Source organism: Malaclemys terrapin, chromosome 7 (assembly GCF_027887155.1).
Source record: "Malaclemys terrapin pileata isolate rMalTer1 chromosome 7, rMalTer1.hap1, whole genome shotgun sequence".
NCBI lineage: Eukaryota > Metazoa > Chordata > Testudines > Emydidae > Malaclemys > Malaclemys terrapin.
In genome coordinates, this window is record NC_071511.1 from 10,566,027 (window position 1) to 10,592,867 (window position 26,841).

Here is a 26,841-nt window from a genome sequence, read left to right on the forward strand (position 1 = left end):
AGATGAGAAGAAAGTCATGGGACGGCCACCATTTTGGCAGACACAGGAGGGACTGAAGTGGAGACTATGGAGGAAGTGCTATAGCTTGAGCTAGAGTGCCAGGGGCTCCCTAGTTTGGGTGGTACGCACTCGTATCTTCTGTGGATTGGTACACACACCAGTGGGCTACATTCACTCACATCTGTGGGAAGTATTATGGGAGGAGAAACAGAGTTTTGGCAGCCATCAGACCAGATCATTGCAAACTCGTATCCGTCGTCTACAAAAATCAAAGCCTACAAAGTACACCCAGGGTGGTTGTTCTACTGACCCCAGGGTATCCTGGGGGTATTTCACAGACAATTAAAGCCACTGCACTGAGGAGCTTACTGTCTAAATACTGCACTGCGCTAGGTACAGTACGTGAGTGGTTATACAATGGCGTCAGTGAAAATAGTGATATTTTTCATTTCCGCTTGGTTACATTACTCCTCCAAAAAATCATTTGTACTCAATGCCATTTGTCTGCAGTACGTTGCTAATCAACTACAAAGACATTTTTGGGCAGAGGTTATTGATTGACTCCATGTAAATAGGTAAAAAGAAGAACAGGAGTACTTGTGGCACCTTAGAGACTAACAAATTTATTAGAGCATAAGCTTTCGTGGACTACAGCCCACTTCATCGGATGCATATAGAATGGAACATATATTGAGGAGATATATATACACACATACAGAGAGCATAAACAGGTGGGAGTTGTCTTACCAACTCTGAGAGGCCAATTAATTAAGAGAAAAAAAACTTTTGAAGTGATAATCAAGCTAGCCCAGTACAGGCAGTTTGATAAGAAGTGTGAGAATACTTACAAGGGGAGATAGATTCAATGTTTGTAATGGCTCAGCCATTCCCAGTCCTTATTCAAACCGGAGTTGATTGTGTCTAGTTTGCATATCAATTCCAGCTCAGCAGTCTCTCTTTGGAGTCTGTTTTTGAAGTTTTTCTGTTGTAATATAGCCACCCGCAGGTCTGTCATTGAATGACCAGACAGGTTAAAGTGCTCTCCCACTGGTTTTTGAGTATTTTGATTCCTGATGTCAGATTTGTGTCCATTAATTCTTTTGCGTAGAGACTGTCCGGTTTGGCCAATGTACATGGCAGAGGGGCATTGCTGGCACATGATGGCATATATCACATTGGTAGATGTGCAGGTGAACGAGCCCCTGGTGGCATGGCTGATGTGATTAGGTCCTATGATGATGTCACTTGAATAGATATGTGGACAGAGTTGGCATCGGGGTTTGTTACAAGGATAGGTTCCTGGGTTAGTGGTTTTGTTCAGTGATGTGTGGTTGCTGGTGAGTATTTGCTTTAGGTTGGGGGGTTGTCTGTAAGCGAGGACAGGTCTCCAAAGAGAGACTGCAGACCTAGAATTGATATGCAAACTAGACACAATCAACTCCGGTTTGAATAAGGACTGGGAATGGCTGAGCCATTACAAACATTGAATCTATCTCCCCTTGTAAGTACTCTCACACTTCTTATCAAACTGTCTGTACTTGGCTAGCTTGATTATCACTTCAAAAGTTTTTTTTCTCTTAATTAATTGGCCTCTCAGAGTTGGTAAGACAACTCCCACCTGTTTATGCTCTCTGTATGTGTGTATATATATCTCCTCATTATATGTTCCATTCTATATGCATCCGAAGAAGTGGGCTGTAGTCCACGAAAGCTTATGCTCTAATAAATTTGTTAGTCTCTAAGGTGCCACAAGTACTCCTGTTCTTCTTTTTGCGGATACAGACTAACACGGCTGTTACTCTGAAACATGTAAATAGGTGGAACCTTTTAATTAAATACAAATGCAGATGCAATAACTCTCAGTGCATTGACAACATGCAGCACAGACCACTGGAAGGGGCTGATTCTGTTCTCATTTCCCCTGGCATAAACCAGGGCAAGGCTCCAGTCCAGCAAAGCACTTTAGCACGTGTTTAAGTCCATCATATTGAGCAAAAGAACTCAAGCACGTGTTTTAGTTCCTTTTAAATCAATGGGGCTACTCAAGGGCTTAAAATGAAGCACTTGCTGAATCAAGGTCAATGGTGTTGCATTGTGGGTGTGAGATCAGACTCAGGCCCAAGGAATTCCAGCTGCTAAAACGCCCCTGTGAATAGCTGCACAAGTTAAGCAGCAAAAGAACACTACGGATCAGATCCTGCAAGGTTAGGAAAGGCCTAGGCTCCCTTTGATTTCATTGGGAAAGGAGGGTACTCAGGACATCACAGGACCAGGCCCTAGAGGACTTCGTTAGCTAAAGAAATAAACTTTCTATGTTCCCCTTCAGAGGGTATCACATAAAACATTACGGTACCGGTTAAAAGAATATGGTGTGTGTGTGTGTGTGTGTCACAAGATGATTCATTAAGCAGGTTTCTCTCCCTTCAGCTAATATAATAGGTTTATGACTTTAGAGACAAACTGACAAGCTTCGTAAAACATAACAATGAGGTGCTATTTAACCCAATGAATAGCATTCCAGTGCAAGCTATAAGAATGTTAGAAAAAAATAAGGAATTAGCTTTTGCTCATTTGTCAGGCTAAACAGCAGAGGTACTTGGGGCTTTATATTATCTTTAAAGGGTTTATTTTTTATTTTTAAGCAATTGCACATTTCACTGGCTGTTGGTAATTAATTCCCCTCTCCGAGCAGCGATGATAACACTTCATTTAGATTTCACAGATGTGAAGTGATCGCTTTTAAAAATCTTTCATCCTTCAGCTCTGTTTGATGGATATCTCAAATGACAGAAGACATGATTAACTTGAGGACAGACAGAAAGTGTAAGTGGCTGTTCAGATTCACTCGGAGCACACACACAGGAAAGCAATCTGGGTCTTTCAACTTGACCCCTATTATCTGATGACTCCGCACACCATTCCCACTAAGGTTTTCTCTAAGCTCTTCTCCGGATCCCTAAGCAGAGGCCCTGGATCACCTCCCTAGTTAGTTTATTCCAATGGCTCTTAACCTTTTCCATAGAGAGATTCCTCTACTACAAAACCCCACTCCCACCCAGCTAGGACCCCCCTCCCTTCAATTTAGCAATGTGGGAAGAGCAGGATAGTCTCAATCCCAGATCTATTCAATTCTCAGTTGTTCTAACTGTTAAGAATTTACTAAGATGTGGGGGTAACATTTTCAAAAAGTGCCTAAGTGGTTTAGGAGTCTAAAGTTTTGTATGTGCTACAGAGCTTATGTTGGCATAGCAATCTATTGTAGACACAGCCAATACCGACAGAAGGAGTTTTTCAGTCAGCCACCTCCCTCAACAATGTTAGGTATGTCTAGAGAAGCCCTCTTCCATCAACATAGCTGCATGTACACTGTGGGTTTTGTCAGCAAGGCTATGACAGACGTAACTTTTAAGTGTAGACCAAGCTTGAGTCCACAGACTTTCAATGAGATTTAGTGTGTGTCTACACAGGAAAAAATGGTGTGTTAACTCAGGCCTGGATTACACTTAAAATGTCACACCTGAGTGCTATAGTTAAGATGACCTAACCTCCAGCATTGATGCAAGTAAGTTGCTTGCTCGGGGTGGCAGATTACATAAAGCAACAGAAAAAACCTTTCCATCTACACTAGGGCTATGGCTACACTGGCAATAGAATGACAAAACTTGTGTCTTATAGAGGTGCTAAACCCTCCCCCCAGAAAGACAAAAGTTTTGCTGATGACAAGCACCAGTATGAACAGCACTTTGTTGGCAGGAGCGCTCTCCTGCCGACAAGGCAAATGCCGCTTTTTGGGGGTGGAAGTTTTTTGTCGGCAGGAGAGCTGACAAACAGCGCGACTTTTCGCAGCGTGGCTATAGCGACACAGACGTGTTGCTAAAAGCCATGTAGTGTAGACATAGCCCAGGGTTCTACAGTGGTGTGTGCTTGTAGTGTAGACATAGCTAACCTGGGTTAAAATAGCAATCATGACATGACAACTTGGACTTTTAACTCATGCAGCTACCCCAAGTTAAAACCTGGGGTTGAACTTGCACGGCTAACCTGAGCTAATAGCTAGGGAGCTGTGTCTTCACTGCTATTTTAACCTAAGGTAGCTAACCCAAGTTAAGAACACACCTTTTCCCCTCCCCCCCCCATCGTATAGACATACTCTTACCGGTAGGTTCCTAAGTGACAGTTGGTGGAACATGGATGCCTTTGAAGATTTTACCCCAGCCTAATCTTTCCTCAGTTTTAGGCCATGGTTCTGTGCCTTTAGCTCTTTCCAACCATGTAACAAAGCCTGTGTCCTCACTAGGATTGTTTGGGCCCATAATTTCCAGCAGGTACAGGTTCACTGTGGGAGTCTATTGTACAAGCAGGGCTCAGGTGTTTCTTCCTCTATATCATCTAACCTTGATCTATGCAGGGTCAGACAACATGGTGGTAAAAATGCCTGAGCGCACCTGGGCCTTATCTACACTGCAGCTTCCTCTGGTGGACCTGCAGCGGTCTGAAAAGTCCTAGTGAAAGTCTAATGCACAAAAAGGTTCTACAAAGGTTAGATGGTAAAGATACATAATACATGAAGGTTTTAAACCCAAGTATCTGTTGGCATCTTGTAGATCGGCGATATTATCACATTCACTTCAGCAGTAAAGTAAATGCTATGGTTGTCATCTATATACAGCCTTGGAGTGATGTGACTGGGCGCTTTTCACCTGTAGATGATTGATTCACATGCAAGGAGTTTGGTGTTGACCCAAAGATACCAGCTGATAGCTGTTAGGTGGGTTTTGTGGGTTGGTCTTACTTCTGTTCCTAAGTGTATCCATGGATCCCAAGGATTGTTATCGGCAGAGTCAGCAGCAAGCACAAAAGGTATGGGCAGCCAACCCCTCAATTCATTCCTGGTCAGGATTGAGGACATTGGCAGGGTAGCTGACTATGGTATCCGTTTAGTGGATAAAGAGAGGCTCTCAGTCTCCAAGGATATAATTCCAGCCCCTTTTCGCAAACACTAATTCCCTTTGGTAAGTACAGAAAGAAAACAAGATTGAAACCTTAGCGAAAGGCTGCTCTTTGGATTGCAGCATAAAGGGAGCTCAGTCACTGAAGCCATCAATTTTCATAAGGCAGGGAAAACATATGGGAGACAAAATCCTCCTAGCCTTGGTGTGCTTTGCCAGCTCATTAATATGATAGCAATAATGCCCTGACTTGGAGGAGGTGGTGGTAAGAAGAGTCCTGCTATGGAAATCTGTGACATGTTTGCATTCCAAGCTCTAGAGAAAACAGAGAGGAAGCAAAGGATTAAAGCAATAAAAAATGTTAATTTTTGCAGATTAGCAAAATAAGTAATTAAAAACAGGATAGTAATTCCAGGGCTCAGAGGAGAGAATGACAGGACCTGCTGGCATATAAACTGCAAGGGGATTTTATCATTCATTCCACTTCTACACACTTGAATAAATCAAGTCTGGTATTTGCTGCATTAATTGATGGCAGAAAACAGATCTGAAAAATTGCTTTTCTTAACTTTCTGAAGCATTACATTAGGTGATGATAGTTTAGAAATACCTGCTGCTTGGGTCGCTAATTTCCTTATGTTTGCAAGGTGAAAAAAAATCCCCTAATACAGTAGTGTACATTCATTAGATTCAACGTTGATAAATTAAATTCAGGCAGGCACAATCCCAAGTGCCTCATGTAATGATGTGAGGATATAATGAAGTATGAGATTGGAAAGGGGGGGTGGAATTGTGATTTTGGATTCTCTCACTCTGAAATGGGAGAATAACAAGCAAGTTATAGTTAAGTGGAAAGTCGAGTTCTCTGGAGTTCACAGAAGTGGACAAGTTTGCTCTACACGTTGAGCAGTGATGGGCATGAGATGGAGAGTTGAGATCTTCCCCAATTTTTTTGGGGTGGGAACAGATCAGATCCAGTGCTGTGGTCTGGGCATATTTCTGCCATTGATGTGAATTTGTGCTTTTTTGGGGCAGGGGGGGAGGGGTGGTGGGAGATGCTACTCAAAGAACCTGAGCTTTTTACTCTTTGTGGAGAAAGGATTTGGCACTGATGTAGACTTGACTCCTTTGCTTTAATGTCTCTGCTATCTGACACCATTCTAGTGTCCCTCATTGCAGGGGATGTCACCCATTTTGATCTCACAGTTACCTGCCTTCCACCTCATATTTATTGTTCAAAATCATTTACCTCAGGAATGGAAAGTCCTGGAACAGAGGTTATGTTTGGAGACAATTATTTACTCTGCAGGAATTAAGCCCTCAGTAGTTAAAGTTTCCAGCATGAATGGCTTTTTTTGGTCCTCCCCCATATTTTGGGCCTTCGTCACATCCCACATTTAAACCTGCCAAGACCCAAATGTATCAACCCAACAGAGCGGGAAGAGAAAGGTGCAGCTAGACTGGAATACAGTTGAAATGTCACCGTAAACTGCATTTATATTAGCCTGTTTCTTGCTGCACTGGTGATGAAGCCAGGGGCCAATGGTAAAGTCATAATCAAGACCCTGGGTATCACAGATAAAATCTTGGCCCAATTGAAGTCAATGACAGAATTTCCCATTGATGTCAGTGAGACCAGGATTTCCCCCCAAGTATGTGGTAAGAGATCTGTTTCATGTTGCAGAATCGAGTGTGCCGCCAGCTGGGAATTACACAGTTGTGTTAATAGATAAAATTGTTCAATAGCCTTTAGTTTTCATCAAAGTATTCTAATAATGCACCTTCAAGTGGTTCCTAATAAAGACGGGCTGAACCAAATACCCCCAGACGTTGGGAAAAATTGGGATCTAGATTTGAACTTCTTGGCCTGGATCCACCAGTATCTCACAGCTATATGTACCCCCTCTACTGGTATCAAAGGGTCCACAAAACAGCAACCAAAGAGCTACTTATGATTGACTGGCTCTACCTGGATATGAAATGAAAGACTAGAGGTAGAATGGCTTGAGATTACTGGAGCCTCTTGGGGATTGAGCACTGCACCGTGATCTGCTCACCCATTTTGCTGGTGGCATCTGTGGCTGCCTGTATAAAGAAGGCACTGTGGGAGGGAAACAAGTTAAACCTGCTACAGCAGGGGTAGGCAACCTATGGCACGCGTGTCAAAGGCAGCACACAAGCTGATTTTCAGTGGCACTAACACTGCCCAGGTCCTTGCCACCGGTCCGGGGGACTCTGCATTTTAATTTAATTTTAAATGAAGCTTCCTAAACATTTTAAAAACCTTATTTACTTTACGTACAACAATAGTTTAATTATAAATTATAGACTTATAGAAAGAGACCTTCTAAAAACGTTAAAATATATTACCGGCACGCGAAACCTTAAATTAGAGTGAATAAATGAAGACTCAGCACACCACTTCTGAAAGGTTGACGACCCCTGTGATAAAGATTTAAAGTTGGCTCTTTCCTACTCAGGGATCACTACATTTCTAAGGATCTCAAAATGACCCTCAGAAGCCAGGGACAGATCCTCAACTGGTGTAAATTGTCATCGTTCCATTGACTTCATAATTTCCAAGGTCAGAAGAGACCATTGTGATCACATAGTCTGACCTCCTGTAGAACACAGGCCCTAGAACTGCCCCCAAATAATTCCTAGAGCAGAGCTTTTAGAAAAACCTCCCCATCTTGATTTAAAAATTGCCAGTGATGAAGAATCCACCATGACCCTTAATAAGTTGTTCCACTGGAGCTAGGACAATTTATACCAGCAGCGAATCTGCCCACAAATATTTGCCATCAAAAGCCCTGGCAAAACCCTCCCACTTCTAAGGCTGATCTTTAAATGGAAACAAAACAATTGCATCATGCATAAGCGCTACATGATTCGCAGCACATACCGTTCTTGCTAAATCCTATCCCAGATGTATACAAAAGGGCTGAGATTTTATTTCTAAAAACAGCTATTTTAGTTATTTATGTTCTTTTTTTAAATTAATTTTTGATCATTCTATCATAAATATTCCCACTACCCAGAATGCTTTGGACGGGGCTTTGAGGTCAGTAACAAATGTGTTGGATGCTAGTGGATCCAGTAGTGTTATTCCTAAACTGTGATATTTCAGAGCAGCACTGAAAGAGTCCGGGAGAAAATACTATTGAGTGTATTAGCATTATTATTAATTATAGTACCTACAGGGCTCAGCTGAGAGCTTTGTTTGCACTGGGCAAACACATACTGAAAGCCATTGCCTGTCCCAACTAGCTTTTACAATCTGCCTTCTTGGAATCAGGGAAAAACTCCACAGTCTGGAAAGCAGGGCTGTGTGGGTAGTAATCCAAAATGTAATGAGTTTGCGCTTTACGAGGCATTCATAAACCAGGCCCATTATTTACTAATCTATTGGGGATATAAAAATACTCAATGAACATCACTGTTCTTTGGCGTACTCCTGCAGTGTCCAGTGTTAGTATTTGAGATCCAAGCTTAAAAACGGGTCGCCCAAGCCATCAGTAGGTCAAATGCACATATTAATTTCTGAATACGAGCTCTAGGGGGACGCAGGCAGACTAGTTTAGAAGCTTCACCGATCTGTGAATGCTAAAGGGCTTAAATAAGGTCAAATTGAACCAAATGCCTGGTATTCACAAAATAGTCAAACATTTGTTTTCCAGGATTTAATGAGTTCCGCTGAAAACCCACAGCCTGGTTTTCTAGGGGAAGTAAAACTTGATTCTGAAAATTCTTCGGTAGTTTTTTAAATGGTCAGTTAATGCTATTTCCCTGTGTAAAACTTACACCATCCAACGTAACTCTTTTCTGGAGCACTCATGTGCTGTTCTAGGAATAAGAACAGAGGCTGGAGGTGTTGGTGCAGGCTTGGATATTTGGAAACCAATTAAAAATGGGGGGAAAGAATTAACTTTGAGACGTGTCTGTCTATAATTAGCTGTGATTTTTGTTTCCAGGACTATTTTTCTTGCCCAACACCTAACACCTCCATTGTTCAGGGATGCTTTAATTAGATCAATCCAGTGCAATGGTTTTCGGTGTACAGAAATCAATACAGAAATACATCTGCAAAATGGAAGAGAGTCGGCAGTCTCAATAGACAAGGGCACACCAATACGTGGAGAAAGTTTAGCATCAAATTTCCTAAGCTTTGGGACTGCTTCTTGGCTAATGCTGTATAGACTTTAAATTTAAAAATAACAAAAATGACTCTTCAATTTCTTTTATGTCATCGTGCAACATTTTAACTGCACCTTCTCATAAGGTCAATGGCTACTGACCATTAGGGCCAATTTCTGATATCGTTACTCATGATGATTAGCACCTTACTCCATGAGCAGTCGCTTCCGTGGTGCTAGTCAATTTGAGTAAGTGTATCAAAGTCTGGAGTTTGGTGTCCTTTAGTGGATACTGTTGAAGATTTTGAGCCAGATTTTGGCTACTTTTGGCTTCAATGGAACTAGATTTGTACGAGCTGAAGATCTGGCCCTTCACCCATAGCAGCACTAGTATAGAGTATGTATACAGTGTACATTTAACTGAGGTTTTTACCTGGGTTTCAGCCTTAAGCCCCCCTACCATCCATCTACCCCTTTTGGAGGTTCTTTTAGCCAAGCTTAGCTGACTTGGATGGGGGTGGGGGGTAGGGAAGGAGGCTACAGACCAAGCTCCACTGTAACCCATCTACTTTGCTTCAGGTGCATCTGATGAAGTGGGTTTTTTCCCCCACGAAAGCTTATGCCCAAATAAATCTGTTAGTCTTTAAGGTGCCACCGGACTTCTTGTTGTTTCAATGAAGGGTTATTATGGGTGTATCATTCCCATGATTATGAGTTAGGAATGTACCGATCGACGAATCCGTTATGGTCTTTCAAGTCAATTTGAGGATAATGAGAGAATCCTATATGCATCCATAACAATCTCAAAGGAAAATAAAAACTTGAAGGGTTTTAGCCAAAATCCCAAATTTAAACACACCTGAACTCTGGCGTGTTTGAAATCCAGACATGGATGTAAACTTTGCAAATGGCCAATATCTTTATTATGGGTTAAGCCACAAGTGGGTCAAAAAATGAGTGAAATTCAATGGGCCACATTATACAGAAGGTTAGATCAGCTGATCATTGTGGTCCCTTCTAGCCTTAATAATCCATCGGCTTCTGACCCAAAACACTCTTACACCAGGCAGGTTTTGAAACCCAGATCTGAAATGTGTGGTGGCGTTGGTCTCAGTCTAAAGAAAAGAGGGTGAAAAGAATCTAGTCACTGAAGGTGTATTGGGTCCTTGAGGCAGAAGTGATTTAATGATAGCTGAAAAGTTCATAATGAAGGCTTCTCCCTCTGCCCATAAACTACATCTTTGTGCATCGCACAAGTGAAATGTCTGAGTTCTGCACCACATGAAATTTCGGTGACTCATTCAAGAACTTTCAGCCCTGGAGATCATTTTCATTCAAATATGTGCTGACCATTAAGCTAGTGATTCTAACACAAGGAGGAATAATGCTTTCCAGTTTGGGGTCGGACATTAACGTTAATGCGTTTCTGCCAGATGTGTTGCCTTAAACATGGTTATGGAGGAGAATAATTTGTTTTTTCCACATACTGTGGCATGGCTTGGAAGCCAATGCTCTGACTTCATGCCTGCATTTGTCCCAATGGGGATTTGGATGCATTTATCACTGTTACAATCTGCCAGTTCAGAGGTGTCTTCCCTGCATTTATTATAACTGTGCAACACATGGGTTAGCAGGCTGGATTGCCTCACTTTTATCCTGTCAGTAACTCAGAGCACAAGTCTAATTGAATTGTAGCAGAAGGGCTGCACACCCTCAGATATGCAGTGCCAGGATGGAGAAATGTATATTCCCCTAAATCTTTAACTCCTAACTTGCCATTTTAACAAAATCTTGAGCTAACTTGATATAAGCCCAACAAATCTGGAAAGATTTAGGTACTCAGGTGCTTGAAAGCCTTTATGGAAATTTTCTTCTCGGAACTCCCATGGTCTTCTTAGATCTCAGATTCTACCAGTAAACAGGTTCCACTGAGGTTACAGCTGCAGTTAATACTTAGATGGAAGACCAAACTCCTCAGTTACCATGGGAATTTGCATGGAACAAAAAACAGAACAGCTACAGTATCTAAGGGAAACTCAGGATGCTGCAGCAAGTGATAGTGGCAATTCATTAACTGGCACTTTCCTCTAAAAGATCAATACTAGTCCAATGCCTCAGCATGGTGTTAGGGGACAAGTTAGGGGGAAGTGCTCTCTTCAGGATGACATGTAAAACAAACATAAGCCCTGACCATTAGCAGTATTAAAGTTCCCATAGCGCTTTTCACCAAAAGAGGAGTGTTCTCATCTCAGTGTCTTGGTGAAATTCCACTTGCCATTTCGAATGATTGCTCTAAACTGCTAGATTCCACCCAGAAGTGGCTGCATTTCATTTGTCAGTGTATGAAAACAGTAAACAAAAAGGCTTTGGGTTCCTTGCACAAGATAGCCTTGTATTGGGAGAGTACAGTCAAATGTGGACCTGCAGAATGATGCTTCAGCAGTGGAAAGGAAGGGGATGGCCCAGGACATAGACGCTGACCCCGTGGGTGCTCCGGGGCTGGAGCACCCACAGGAAAAAAAAATAGTGGGTGCTCAGCACCCACTGGCAGCCCCCCAATCAGCTCCTCCCTCTCCTTCCCAATACCTCCTGCCACTGAACTCAGACTCAGAGAAAGACACTGCAGTGGGTGTTCAGCATTTTTCATTTTGATTCGGAGGTTCCCACAAGAATCCACTAATATTCTTCTCAGGTGAAACCTCCATCCCTGGGAAAATTGAAAACGAAACTGGACAAAGCACTAGAAAATACTCCAACAAATCAGTGGCAAGCTCGGACTTTACTTGTCGCTATGCTGCCCCATGTGGCCATTTGGAACAATATGGGCAGCCATGGGGATGACACCCATATCCTCCTGCTCCAAAAGCACAAGCTGAAGATGAATCTCTCTTAGCAGTATAAAGCCTGTGACACACACCTGAGCAGTTCTGATTCCACCCAGTAGGGGGCAGTGGAACCCCACCATACTAGCCAGTTCATTATAATACTGTTCTATCAAGAACAATACTGCACTATAGGAGGATGGACTAGATCTGCAGGGGGTGGACCAACAGATCTATTCCACGTAAGTTAGGCAACTCATCTTTGGTGTGAAGCAAGGATAATTAAGTATCAGAGGGGTAGCCTGTGTTAGTCTGAATCTGTAAAAAGCAACAGAGGGTCCTGTGGCACCTTTAAGACTAACAGAAGTATTGGGAGCATAAGCTTTCGTGGGTAAGAACCTCACTTGAAGAAGGATCAGCAGCTAAAGGATCCTAATGCAACGTCGACCGTTTCTTCTTTCAATGAGTCCCAACAGTGCAACAGATTACAGGTGTGGGGGGGGAAAACACACAGAGCTGCACATGGTGCCTGCTGTACCTTGTGAAGATTCAGTGTCACAAGTGAGCATTCAGTAGATAAGGCCAAGTGGGTGCCATTACCTAGAAATAAAGTAAGGGCATCCATGGGGCACCAAAGCTGTTAATATTTTAGCATTATCTCAAGCCATGCCGTCATTCCTTCTGGCACAGCGAGCCCACAAACCTCTTGTCTGGAAAATTATCCTTCTGCAACAGTGGAAGTAGTTACCATGGCAATCAGAAAAGCTTCTCAAATCAGTTCTACCAAAATATTGATCGGACACCCAGAGTTTCACAGGCATCTCGTTAACAAGAAGAACAACAAATAAAAGCCAATGAGACACTGTGGCAAGATAAATTAGGTTCGGAAAGAATCGACAGCTCTTGAGCGATGATGCTTTTGTCAACGCTTGCATATAAACATGTGAAACCTGGGTGTCTAATTATTTCCCGGCTCCTACCGGATCCGCAGCCTCTCTCCTCCTCATAATCAAATGCACACAGATGGGGTGGATTCAAATGCAGCATCTCCCTGTGGTTCCTACTGCTCCATTGTACGCTAGTATTAATAACTAGTGCCAGCAGCGGAGAAGAAGGGATTTAAGAGCCTGATCCTTAGCTGGTGTACATTAGTATAGATGCAGTGACTTCAGCTGGAATAAATCTATGTAAGTCCCTTGATGTTCTGGCCCAAAATTCTTTCCCTAGATTCACTCTAAAAGTCGTCTTTTCCGCTAGTGCTTACAATGTGTACATCACTTTCCAACTATAAAAGAAGTACAGACCCTTCCCCGGAGAGCTGCATTCTAAAGGACAAGAAGAGTCAAACTCCCGAATGGAAGGGGAAAGAGTAAAAGAGTGGAAGAAAAGAGGTGGAAGAGGAGGAGGACTCACAAGGAGAGAAGCAGAGACTCGGGAGAGGGCAGTATTGTGAAACGCAGGGCTTGGCTACACTTGTGAGTTAGAGCGCATTAAAGGAGCCCCGGGAGCACTAGCTCACTCCCCGTCCACACTGGCAAGGCACGTAGAGCGCTCTGACTCCACGGCTTGAGTGCTGCTGGTACTCCACCTCGGCGAATAGACTAACGTTTGATGCGCCCCTGCTGGAGCGCCCCAGCATCAGTGTGAACGAGGTGTTGCATTACTGCGCTCTGATCGGCCTCCGGAAATGTCCCATAATCCCCTTAAGTCAAGTGGCCACTCTTGTCATTGTTTTGGATATGCCCTCTGAAAGCTCTGTTTGACAGCTGGCATGCTTATCTGCTCCGAGACACAGTAACCATTACTGTGGAATGCTGTGTGAGAGGCAGGGAGGAGGGTGGGAGTCTGTTGCTGTCTGAACTTACAAGACAGCATGCTGAAATGCTCTCGGCCTCCCAAAAACCCACTCTCCCCCCACATACACACAACACACTCCCTGTCACACTCCACCCCACCCCACCCCCCATTTGAAAAGCACGTTGCAGCCACTTGCATGCTGGGATAGCTACCACAATGCACTGCTCTCTGTGGCCGTTGCAAGAGCTGCTAATGTGGCCACGCCAGTGGCAGCTGTCAGTATGGACTTATCGTAGAGCGCAGTAGGGAAAGCGCTGCAAAGGCTGGTTTAACTCAAAGCGCTCTACATCTGCAAGTATAGCCATGCCCTCAGAGTGGAAAAAATGTTAAGAGGAAAGGTATGATTGACTGGGTCACCACTAGCAGGCACATCCAGGAGGATGTGGATGGGAGAGAAGCCCTGAGATCTGGCCAGGAAGATGTCATGGGACAGCTTGGTGAGAGCAGTTTTACTGGAGTGGAGAGTGTGGACGTAGCAGTGGAAGAGAAACTTCAGGCAATGGTTATAGACGACACAATGGAACAAACCCATATTTTTCAAAGTCCCCAAACTATGCTGCCTTTCTTAGGCCATGAACACTGAATCTAAATATTGTTTGGGGCAGTAGGAACCAGAGTTTCAGAACTGGTGACAGAGAAGGGCCAGCAAGCAAAAGGGGTGGATTCTCTAGAGTTGGATCAAACCTGACGTCTGGGTAGAGCAGGGGTCGGCAACCTTTCAGAAGTGGTGTGCCAAGGCTTCATTTATTCACTCTCATTTAAGGTTTCATGTGCTAGTAAAACATTTTAATGTTTTTAGAAGGTCTATCTATAAGTCTATAATATATAACTAAACTACTGTTGTATGTAAAGTAAATAAGGTTTTGAAAATGTTTAAGAAGCTTCATTTAAAATTAAATTAAAATGCAGAGCCCCCTGGACCGGTGGCCAGGGCCCAGGCAGTGTGAGTGCCACTGAAAATCAGCTCACGTGCTGCCTTTGGTTGCTTACCCCTGGGGTAGAGCTAGGGATGAGGTGGGAAGAGGTAGCTGCAGTGCTGGAAGGAAGGGGATTCAGGGGCGGGAGTAAGTGAGGCAGGGGTGAGATGTGGGGCGATCCCTGTGTTAGGGAGGGTGGCATCAGAGAACTGTATGACACTTCATGTGGCCACTGCCTGCTGGCAGCAGCAATTCTAAATCCGCAAAGCAGTTTGCTTGCAGGTGAGATGCCACCTTCGTGGTTTTATAGGAATAACTCTAATCGCTTTTTAGCAGCTCCCCCATCCAAGACTCAGCGCGCTTTTCAAACGGCGAGTTACCTTGTGGCATGGGGAACTCTTCTTATCCCCTTTGTACAGATGGGGAACCCTGAGCACAGAGAAGTTAAGTGACATACTCAACGGCTCCTAGTCCCTGCTGGCCGAGAGACTGAGACATGGACTTAGGAGTCAAGACTCCTATATCCTGCCTGGCAGAACAAGGCACTATCCCCTAAGCCCAGGCCAGAGCTCAGCCTCATGATCTCGTGCTAGTTCAATTTCAGGTACAACTCCTCAAGAGAACGGCTTTGGTTATTCCTTAGCCAAATACTACGCACAGAGACCTAATGCTAATGCTGCTCTCAGACAGCAAACCTCCATTGTTTCTGTAAGGTTAAATCCTGAACTTCTCATCAAATCGGTAACTGCTTTCACAGAATTTTGCCTTGCCAGAGACTTTTAAGGGCTTTGGGCTATCCAACGAGAACCTACACCACCAATTTTCTTTGTACATTTTTCCTTTCTCACCAAACGCTTAATGTTCCAAAAAAGAGAGGTTCGACAAAATCCCTACAAGCTCCCATCTGCTACAGAAGAGTCATGGGGAAAGACAAGTTGGATGAACAATATAATGAAGTGTACCACTATTAGAGTTCACGCTATATTGTATTTTGCAAAGCAAGGAGAAAATAATGATCTGAAATATCCTGCCGGGCTTTTAAAAAGTTAACTTTCCTGCATTCCTTAATCTAGAAAACCTTCCGCACTTTTGTATTGCATGTTTCAACTCTGCTCTTGTCTATTTCGCCCTGTGCTCCTTTCAGCCAAAACTCTACGTACCTAGAAGAATCCTAATATCCGAATAAGAGATTTTAGGATATATATGTTGCTTACAAACATGAAAGCACATGAATGGTATTCATTATTCAGAGCTTGGAGCAGAACGTTCAGTGAAATAAAAAACTAGATCGGGGTAGTCAATTATTTTTTGTCAAGGTCCAAATTTCTTGGTCAAGGTCCAGACTCCAGAGAAAATAAATAAAAAAACAACAACAATGTTAATAAGTAAATAAAAAGAATTCAGGGTCCATTCAAAAGTGTCTGGCAGTCCGGATTTGGCCTGTGGTCCGCCTATTGGCTACTCCGGCTTAAGAGAGTCCAGGCACTTCTGGTGAATGCCACCATCACTGATTCTTTCCTCCTTGGAGGATATGGGGACTTTCTTAGGTCTGGTCTATACTACCCGCCTGAATCGGCGGGTAGAAATCGACCTCTCGGGGATCGATTTATCGCGTCCCGTCGGGACGCGACAATCGATCCCCGAATCGGCGCTCTAACTCCACCAGCAGAGGTGGTAGTAAGCGCCGCCGACAAAAAGCGGCAGAAGTCGATTTTGCCGCTGTCCTCACAACGGGGTAAGTCGGCTGCAATATGTCGAATTCAGCTACGCTATTCACGTAGCTGAATTTGCGTATCTTAAATCGACTCCCCGCTGTAGTGTAGATGTACCCTTAAAGGACCATGCCACCAGGGAAATGCCATGAAGGATTCCAATTCACAGGCTGCTCACAGGATGGGACGGGGGATGCTGCTAGGGCCACATCCCCCTGAAATTCTTGCTCTGATGTACCTTACATAATGGGTGATTTGATTTTTTGCAAAACCGTGTCCCAGAAACATACGTCCCATTTCCCAAGCCCTCGAGGCTTGCAGGTTGTGTGAGCATATGTGCATCTGAGTGCAAGAGCAGAGGTGTGGGGAAAGATGTGCAGAAGATCAGACTGGATGATCACGATGGTCCCTTCTGACCTTAAAGTCTATGGGATTTTAGAGAGAGGATGATTTGGCCTCACTGTAAATGTAACAAACTGTCAATTTTTATTGTGATGGGGTAGATCAGGGTGTGGTCAAAGTGCACTGAACTATGGCTATTCATCATACCTCTCTTACCCAGGTGCATAAGAGGCTCTGGCAAGCAAAGCAGAAGTTACAGAAGCATCCAGGCTGCTCTGACTCACACCAGGCCCCTGCAAGGCCTCAGAATTCCAGGAATACAAAAAGTATCTTCAAGCCACCTTTCCTTCCGTCTCCATCTCTGGCCCAGGTGTAGGTCCACAGTGACCGGGACTCCTCCCCAAGGCCCATCTGCTCTCAGCACCTTCTTTAGTCCTGCCCCACTGAGCTCAGGTGCAGGAGAAAGTGTGGTATATCTTTTAGGGGTAGCCTACAGGGTCATGAGAGAGAGCTATTCCTGTTGCTTTTACCCAGTTGAAACTGCAGCATGCTGAAGGTTTTTTTTTTTTTTTTTTTAATGTATTTATTTATGTGGGGCTCTCACAGAGAGTCTGCTTGATTAGTCTTATTTAAAATATGATTGTCCCTAAAATCTCTGCGCATAAATCAATCTCAGCCAGTGCCGTAACGAGGGCGAGGCGAGTGAGGCATTTGCCTTGGGCGCAGAAGGTGAGGGGCACAGAAAGTCTCTCCTTCGGAGGCAAGTCCTTCCCTCCGAGAGGGACTGAGGGACCCACCGCCGAATTGCTGCCAGTCGTCGGCAAGGGAGAGGGACGGCACGTCCGGTTCTTCGGCGGAAATTCGGTGGCGGGTCCCTCAGTCCCTCTCGGAGGGAAGGACCTGCCGCCGAATTACGGCAGCAATTCTGTGGCAGGTCCTTCCCTCTGAGAGGAACCCGCCGCGCTGCCCCTGTCCCTTGCCTCGGGCGCAAAAATCCCTAGTTACGGCTCTGGTCTCAAGGCACTGTGACTGTCTCGCTCTCATGGCTCCCAGCGAGAGGATTACTCAGCCTAAACAAAAGAGGCACATAAAAAACAAAGCAAAAAAAACCCGAAAGCACCCAGGCAGGCAGGGAAAAAAAAAACCCAACCCACTAGTCCTAGGCACTAACAGTAACTGATCGTCTCCACTCAGAGACTCATTCCAATGACTGAGCTCAGAGGGGTTGGAAAGGAACCTGGCCGGGTGGCAAATTCTGTGCTCAGGCCAAGCAAGGCACACTGTTTCAGTGCTATAGTTAGTTGAATTTGTTGCAACTGTTTCAACAATCCCTAAGCACCTATAGCACTGTTACATACGAAAATTGCTCAATGTTATTTAAAAAATGAAGGGGGGGGGCAGAAAATGCTATCTGCACAGATGCACCTTTTGGCATAATTTAGGCACCCATTATGCAGCTGGACACTATAAAACCCACTACTATTTAAAAAATATAAAACAACAATAATGAATAATCCCAGAGCATTTATCAAATGGTCTAAGCCAAATGGCTGTTTCTATTGTTCTTTAATTTAATGTCTCTGGGTGGAGGGGATAAAAACTGTACACTGGATGTTCTGGAGTTTGTTTAAAAGGAAAAGGGAACGGGTTGTCTCAAGAAGTGGCATGGGAAGAATTTTAAACAACGTATTTTGCACTTGTAAGATGAGCTAGTTTTGATGCTGGCATAAGCAGACAGCTGACCAACCAAAAAAAGGCAAGAAAAAAAAAAAGGGCTAGATTTACATGGTAATAAACCTTTATGATAAAGCCGGAGGTGAGTATTGGTCGCAGCAAACCTCTTGTACTTTCCCCTTCATTGTCTCAAGGAAGCAAGGCCTTTCACGCGCAAGACCCCAGTCCTGTACAGAGACCCATGTGCTTTGATCGCTGTGCCCATACAGAGCCTCCATGTACTTGAGTGAGGCTCCCACTGGCTTCAGTGGGGGACTGCAGGGGCACAGGGATCTGCCCATGAGATTCTCTTTGCAGGATTGATGCCTAAGGTAGGAAAACAAAAGAACAAGGGAAAACCTGGAGGATGAACAATAGAATCCCTTGTACTTCTATAGCACCTTCCATCTGAGGATTTAAAGCAATTTACAAACACGAATTAAAGGTGACCCGCAGTTTGGGATTGTGCTGTTGTTTCAGTTCTTTATGATGTGTAGAAAAGAACGTTTCCGAGTTTCTTTGCTTGTTTTTAACCTCAGAAATAACTGGAATGTTAAGTCTGGCCTTCCCTGGTTTGTTTGGTCTCAGAGCATGTATAGATGGCAAGTTCTCACACCTGTATTAAAACGAGCAGGGTTGTTGAATCCTTAATTAGTCACTTTGCTGATTAGATATTAGCAACAAAAACCAAAGAATTCAAGTGATGTTGACTAAAAATTCCTTCTCCTCTCCACTGTTCAACTTGACTCTGGATTAGCCTGGCCCTATGTGAGGATTTAAACCAATGGATCTGCCCAATTGCCAACCCACTGGTGCCATCCTGCCTCCAAACCCTCTCTGTGCTGCCTGGAGGAGATGCCAGAATGGGGTACATGGAGTTACATGCCATGGAGAGACTATGAATCCACATCCCCAGGGATTAACTCCTTTAGCTCAGCCAGTGGGGCAAAGATACGGTGCATCGAGGTGAACAGGCACGATTGCATATACAAGAGGCCATTGTGCCCCGGCACCAGGTGCATGGATTATAGGGGGGAAATTATTTAACCTGAAAAAGTGAATCACACCTCTACACCTCTTGTTCATAGCACACCACACGTTCCTGCTTCCCTTCCAGGGACACTGAGCTCTTTAGTTCTCAAGGTATTTTGAAAGAATTTGTCCATCTGCTCTTTCTCCTTTTGCCAGCATGGCCTCTCGGTTGTTATTTGTATAACTTAACTCTCTGAATAAGACCTAGTGTTCTGGTTTATTCTGTTAACCACTGAGTTTCTCTCTGATCATGTAGAAGAATCCCCACTGTGTCCTGCTTCTGCTGTAGTAAAAGACCATGTTTCTGAGCAACCATCATCTCAATGTCAAACACCATAATCTGAGAGATCTGGCTACATTCAGAAGTAGAGTTGCATGGTTATTGGCCATATCGCCAGCAGGAGCGGACGCAGGGTTTTTGCTGCCCTAGGCAGCAGCGCTCCTCCTCAGAGCATTCATTGGCGGAGGTCCTTCCGCTCCATGTCTTCGTGGTGCTTCGGCAGCAGGTCCCAGAGCGAGTGAAGGACCCGCCGCCAAAGCGCCCCGAAGCCACGAAGGACCCCCGCCGCCTAATTGCCGCCGAGGACGGCAAAATGCCGCCCCCCAAATCCTGCCGCCCTCGGGTCGCCTAGTGGAAGCACCGGCCCTGATCACCAGGATGGACAACACTGCCCTCCTCCCCCCCCCACACACTGTGACATCCTGGCAACCCCTTATTCACCATCATCATATAATTAGGATCTGTTTTGTACAAAGTATGCCTTCTGAGATATCATTCTGTAAGTCTTGATCTACTAGACAGTAATATCTCATCAGATTGTATGTGCTATTATCGTCTGTGAAGTTATGAAGTATGTATGTGTTACTGAAACAGGCTGTGAGGTTGAAAACACCCCCAAGCAGACTTTCAGGTACAACAGTGACAAGGCCAAAGAATATTAAGGGCTTATTGAGGACACACACACAAGCACAAGGATTACCTCAGGAACTGTGTACAATCGAAACCTCTCAGAGAGAGCACTACACACTGGGAATGGTTTGACCCAGGTCACAGCATAAGAGCTTTCCAGCAAGTGGGAAGAAGATATAAAAGGGGGACAATGACATCATGATGGTACCTCACTCTCCCTACAACAATATTCCTGAAAATATCTTAGGAACAAAGACTGAACTGGGGGAAGTGATGGTCCCAGGGTAAAGGGATTTCTAGCTTGTGTATGAAAACCTGGGAAGCCCAAGTTGCAAAGCAAAAAGACAGCATGTGCCGTAAGAATCTGCCAGCCTGTTTACCACACAGGGTGAGAATTTGCTAATTTAAGATCAGTTTGCAGTTTTGTTTATTTACTAGATAATCTGCTTTGATCCATTGGCTGTGACTTAGAATCACATAAAATCTACCCTTCTGTAGTTAATAAACTTATTTTATGTTTTAATCCAAACCAGTGTGCATTCGACTGGTGTCTGGGAAAAATCTCAGCTTGGCTACCACAAGTGTGCGTGGTTCTCTTCACATTGAGGGAGAGGCAGACTGGGTATTATATTGGTCAGATTTGACCAGGACAGGATGGTACTGTTCTGGGGTCCTAGACTGGGAGGCTGGTGGTTAGAGAGCCTGCATGTAACTGCAACTGGGTGTCTCCCTACCTGTGTGAACGCTGGTGAAAGTGCAAGCCTGGAAGGCTTTGCAGTTTGTCACGGCAGCACAGTGTGAGGGGGAGCCCAGGCTGGTGGGTCAGAGGGCTCAGTGGTACCCCAGTTCCAGGTGGCACCTTGGGGGGAACCCGTCACACACACCACCTCAGCATGCCATGCTTTCAAACTCTCCATCGATGCGCAAGGGGTGCACACCTTGACCTTTCCTGGCATTGCCCATGGGACCACCCCAGAGATGTATGGATTCACAGATCTGGGAACTTCACTCTGATGATGTCTGGTATGATGTCATCAACCATGGTCACTCTGGCTGGCACAATGGTTTTCAGTAGATTATGAATGTTTGGTGATGATCTGAGCTGCATTTGTTGTTGCTGAATAGATGCCCTTGTTTAAGGCTTTTCTTTTCCAGAGAAGAGGCCTTTTCACCCTGCCAAAGCATTCAAGCCAAACCAGGTTTCCTTTTCTTGACTTCTTCCATCTGGTTTCTATCTGACCTGTGAAGCTGTCCAATTTATAGCTATTCAATGAGGTTTCCATTCCATCCAGCCTTTCCGCGACATAGTGTTAATTTCAACCAGGTTATTTTCCTGCCCTTCTGGAAGAGATTTAGATGTTTGTTACAGTTTTATCATACACATTCCACCACATTCAGAATATTTCAAAATTCTTGCACACGTATGTAGATATGTTGAAGTCAGCCAGTCTGGAGAATTTACTGTTCAGTGCAGGGCTGGAAACGGGAGTGGTTATATTGTCAAAGGGTGAAGACAGAGGAAAAACAGGTGCTTGCTATCTTATAATCCTTTAACTCCACATTGATCACACATAGTCTTCTCCCCAGCACCACTCCCTTAGATCATCTCTTCTCTTTCATCTTCTCTTCTCCAGGATTATTTCTCTTTCCCTTTACTCCCAGCTGGATGCCTTCCTTGGAGTGGGTCACGCTGGAAACAATGCCAGACCAGACCGCTCATTTCTGTAGCATACAGACAAAATGCCAAAGGGGGCGGGCAGATTTCACCTCTACCCAAACAGACCTTGCAGGCTCAGGGAGTGGGGGAAGAGGGCAGCAAATCCTAATTTGAGACCAGGACCATTTGCACACCCAGTACTGGGTTCCAAAATGAGATACAAATAGCGATCTGACAGGCTGAAGGGAATTGCTGGAGAGCGCACAGTAAATGCATTAGTTATGAAGCAGCTTATTTACAGCCAGGTTGCCATTTACACCAAAGCTACGTCGACCCTGCGAGGTAGGGACGTTCCTCCCCTGCGCTCATACACATACTCGCGCTCGCTCTCACCAAGCGAGCGCAAGCCGAGTCGGGCCCAGGGCATACCCACCAGTTTCAGATGGGTTCGTATTCTGCATGGCTCAGCCAAGTAGGGTGTCCAGACCGCAAGCATGAAAAATTGGGATGGGGGTAATAGGCACCTATATAAGACAAAGCCCCAAATATCAGGACTGTCCCTATAAAACCGGGACATCTGGTCACCCAACAGCCAAGCCTCCGCTGTTGCCACCTGTACTAATATGGCTCCACTGCTATTTATACTTGCGTTCGCTTGATGAGCGTTAGCATGAGTATGCGTACATGAGCCGGTGAATCACCCCCTAGCTCTGAGTGCAGACGTCACCTAAAGCTCCTTTCCAACATTCTGACAGCACAGAGGGGCTTCCGGGTGGCTGTATCTTACATTTCCACCCACTTTAAGAACAATGCATAGGACACTCGGTGTAAATAAGAATATGGCCCTTAATGTTAACATTGTCTGCAGAGTCCTGGGTCTAGCTCCCAGTCTCGTGCACACCAGTTTTACAATGATGTGTTTGCAGTGATTGAAGTGGAGGCGGTTACTGCTGGATTACAGCCAGGCGCACGAGAGCTGAAAGAGGTTCCTGACGTTCTGAAGATGCCCATTCCGAGTTAACGTTCTCCCACGTCATTAGCAGGCAGTGAATGATTTTTGTAATTCTGCACCATTAACTTCTAAGGAGATTGGACTATTGCTGAATCAAATTTCAGATCTAATTAGAACATAAGACCGATGGTTTGGTTAGTTAGGCCCTAGGTCAACAAAGCACTTCAGCACAGGCTTAACTTGAAACAGGCGAGTAGCCTCAATGATTCAATGGGACGGCTCACATGCTCTAAGTTGTGCTCGAGCATAAGTGCTTTGTTGAAACATCACCTTGGATATATTTTTTTATAGTTACTCCCACGGCATTATAAACCAGCAGTGTAACGCAGAATCTGCTAACCAATGATTTAAAACCATAAGAGTAAGCCAACGGGACATGTTCAGAAGCAAACATCAATTCTGCTTGGTTCTACGCTCTGCTTCTCTGCCTTCAGCTGCCAAAGCCTCAATCAGGATCAGCTCTTGCCAAGGATAATAAGCATCACTTTACATTGCCAGGCTTGTTTGTTTATCATCATCATGAGGTTCTGGCTCCAGCCAGGTAGCCACATTATGCATCGTGCATCCGCACACGTTAAAACAGCCCCCTTATTTCAAGTTGGAAAATTAACAACCCCACCACCACACACAACCCACCATGCTGCTTAACTGACAGAAGACATTCCTCTATGCATCCTGAAGATGAGGAATCCATCCCCTTTGGTTGCTGAGGAGTTTTCCGTATCATCGTCAAAGTCAAATGCATTACTTCTGGCTGCAATTGGAGAGTGCAGCTCTGGGGTTCAGTCTGGCACAACCATCTTGCCTTCTATTCTAAGACCTGAGAAATTGATGTGGTGCTCACTCCCGATACATCATCATTATCACAGTCATTCAGAAGATTCATAGATGTAGTCAGCTGTGCAAGGTACATATTGTAACACTTGGCAAAAGGAGAGTAAGGTTGGGAGGGGAACTTAATTTGATTGCCGTTTCCTTTGAGGCATCGTATCACAGAATTAGACAATTGCCATATCCAGGTAAGAACCCATATGAAATTTCACAACATTCTCCTGCTGTATAGCTTTCCTGCTCTGTTTAATCTTCCATGAACGCTGTTTCCTTCATTACACTTTGCCGTCTTTTGTATTCCTTAATTTCCCTCCATATCCATTATTATGATCAATTGTAAGAAGAGTTATTTAAAAACCTTTGGACTATAATGGGCATGGTGTTTCTAAAAAAAAAAAAAAATAAAGCAGCACCCCAGGAAATTCTTGCTTATTTCAGCCTTCCAATTTATGCCATCATGCATCACATGGTACTCTAATGTCTCACTAATCTGCAGCTCAATCTGCTGTTAAGCCGATTTATGATGCGGCAGCACTCACCGAGGTTGTCTGATGTTCCTCTGTTGATTGAATCATCTGCTACGTGTGATTTGCCAATGTGCCAGGGCAACCAGGAGCCCTTTTCTGCAGGAGAAGCTAATTGGCTCTCACAGTCCTGCAAATGACACCATGCAGATGGTACTCTGCTCCTGCGTTGACACCCCCCACCACCACCACCACCACTGATTTCAATGGAGCTCTATACAGATGAAGGGGCTGCCCGGGCAAATCAAGCTGCAGGATCAATGTCAATGTGGAAAAAGTTTCCAAACAGACCTGATCAGAACTCATGGACTTTTTGTTAACTTTCCAATTGGGTTTGGAACATGGAAGTTCCTCAAGCCACACAACTGTACTCATTCCAAGTCCCCTACCTAGAGACTACTGCCCTAAAATTAACTTTCTCCCTTCTGCCTGCTCAGCATTATTGGCCCATAATGACAGTTGTGATTTCTTTCCCAGAGGCAACTACCATGGCAAGGACCTTTTCTCTTCCTCTCACCCAGCTGCCTTCTTTATCCAGAAATGATCTTATACGTCTGTTCATTGGGATCCCCTGGTCGAGCCATTGTTCCTTTCTCAGCATTGATAACAAACTACTAGATGCTTCCCAGAAACTAGAGATAGGCATGAGCCAGAACTACAGATCTGATTACGCCCACTGTCTGTGGGAAGTTTGGATGTGGATCTGGAGCCAAAACAAAACAAAAAACGGCATCACTTGACTATTTGCTGGGTCAGAGCATATCTTTCTGAATCAGAGCATATCTTTCTGAAAAACAAACAGGAATTATTCTAGGAAGTTCTATGGCCTCTGTTATGCAGGAGGTCAAACTAGATCAGTCGTTCTCAAACTTTTTGTACTGGTCACATAGCAATCCTCTGAGTGTGATCCCCCTCACAAACTATAAACACTTTTTAATATATTTAACACCATTATAATTCCTGGAGGCAAAGCAGGGTTTGGGGTGGAGGCTGACAGTTCACGACCCCCCATGTAATAACCTCGTGACCCCCTGAGGGGTCCTGACCCCCAGTTTGAGAACCCCTGGACTAGATGATCACAGGGGCCCTTCTGGCCTTAGACTCTATGCCAACAAAATACTGCATCACTTGACTGTTTGCTGGGTCCAACAGGGTTTATTCTGTAATCCAGCCCTATCTACTCTAGCCTTAAAATGTCCCATAGTTGTTTGTGGCTGTCAGTGCAGCTCCATTGGAGGCAGCAAGGCGAGAGTAGGAGTGTTCTGAGCGGTAGTGCTGTTCCACTCTGTGGCCTAGATGACAGCAGTTCAAACACCAGTTCCCTCCAGCAACTTGCGTATCAGCATCCGTTCCCCTGGTCGCTACCCCCAGCAGAGCTCCATTTTGGGTCAATATTTACTCAGGATCTTATACAGTACGTTTCTGTGTTTAAAACAGGGGATCTCAGAAGTACTGCACTCCAACTGGAGAGTCAATGGGACCTCAGCATCAGGTCCTATATGAACTGCAGCATCTTGTTCACATTTGCAGTCAGAGGAAGTTCCATTCACACAGGAGCACAAGCGTTGGAAGTAGGAGTGCTCGGGGTGCTGCAGCACCTGCTGGCTTAAGAACATAAGAACGGCCGTACTGGGTCAGACCAAAGGTCCATCCAGCCCAGTATCCTGTCTGCCAACAGTGGCCAATGCCATGTGCCCAGAGGGAGTGAACCTAATGGTAATGATCAAGTGATCTCTCTCCTGCCATCCATTTCCACCCTCTGACAGACAGAGGCTAGGGACACTATTCCTTACCCATCCTGGCTAATAGCCATTAGTGGACTTCATAACCTCCATGAATTTATCTAGTTCTCTTTTAGTTCTCGCTTGAAGCGGTTTCCATCATATGCAGGGTTTACAATTGGGTTCCACGGCTCTCAGCACCCGCACAATACACATTGTTCCGGCACCTCTGAACAGAAGCACTGGAATGTCGCTTGCATGAGAGATCCTGATGTTTCAGGAGACAAGCTGGTAGGGAAGCCCGGATGGTTTGTTTCGGACTGTTTCCAGCTGACATTTGAATGGCTTGCGGATTACAGTTGACCATTTGAGCTGGTAAATGAACGGCACAACTGGTCTCTCACAGCACAGAATCTTCGGAACCAATTTGAACCACTTGGAAATAGAGGTCACCAGAGGCTGCTGGATGCCTCGAAAACAGAACTTTCTGGCTTTGCACAGGCTCTGAGACACAGTACAGGATGGAGAAGAACATTTGTTGGCAAACTGACTCTACTAATACCTCGGCAGTGTAGACCTTCCAACTACTGTGGCTTGTGCTACTTTGACTTCTTCCACAGAACACAATGTAGAATGAGGTTTAAAATTTCCACAGCTTCATCTTTGCCATTTGAAACAGCTAACTATTACTGAAGAGTCCCTTTCC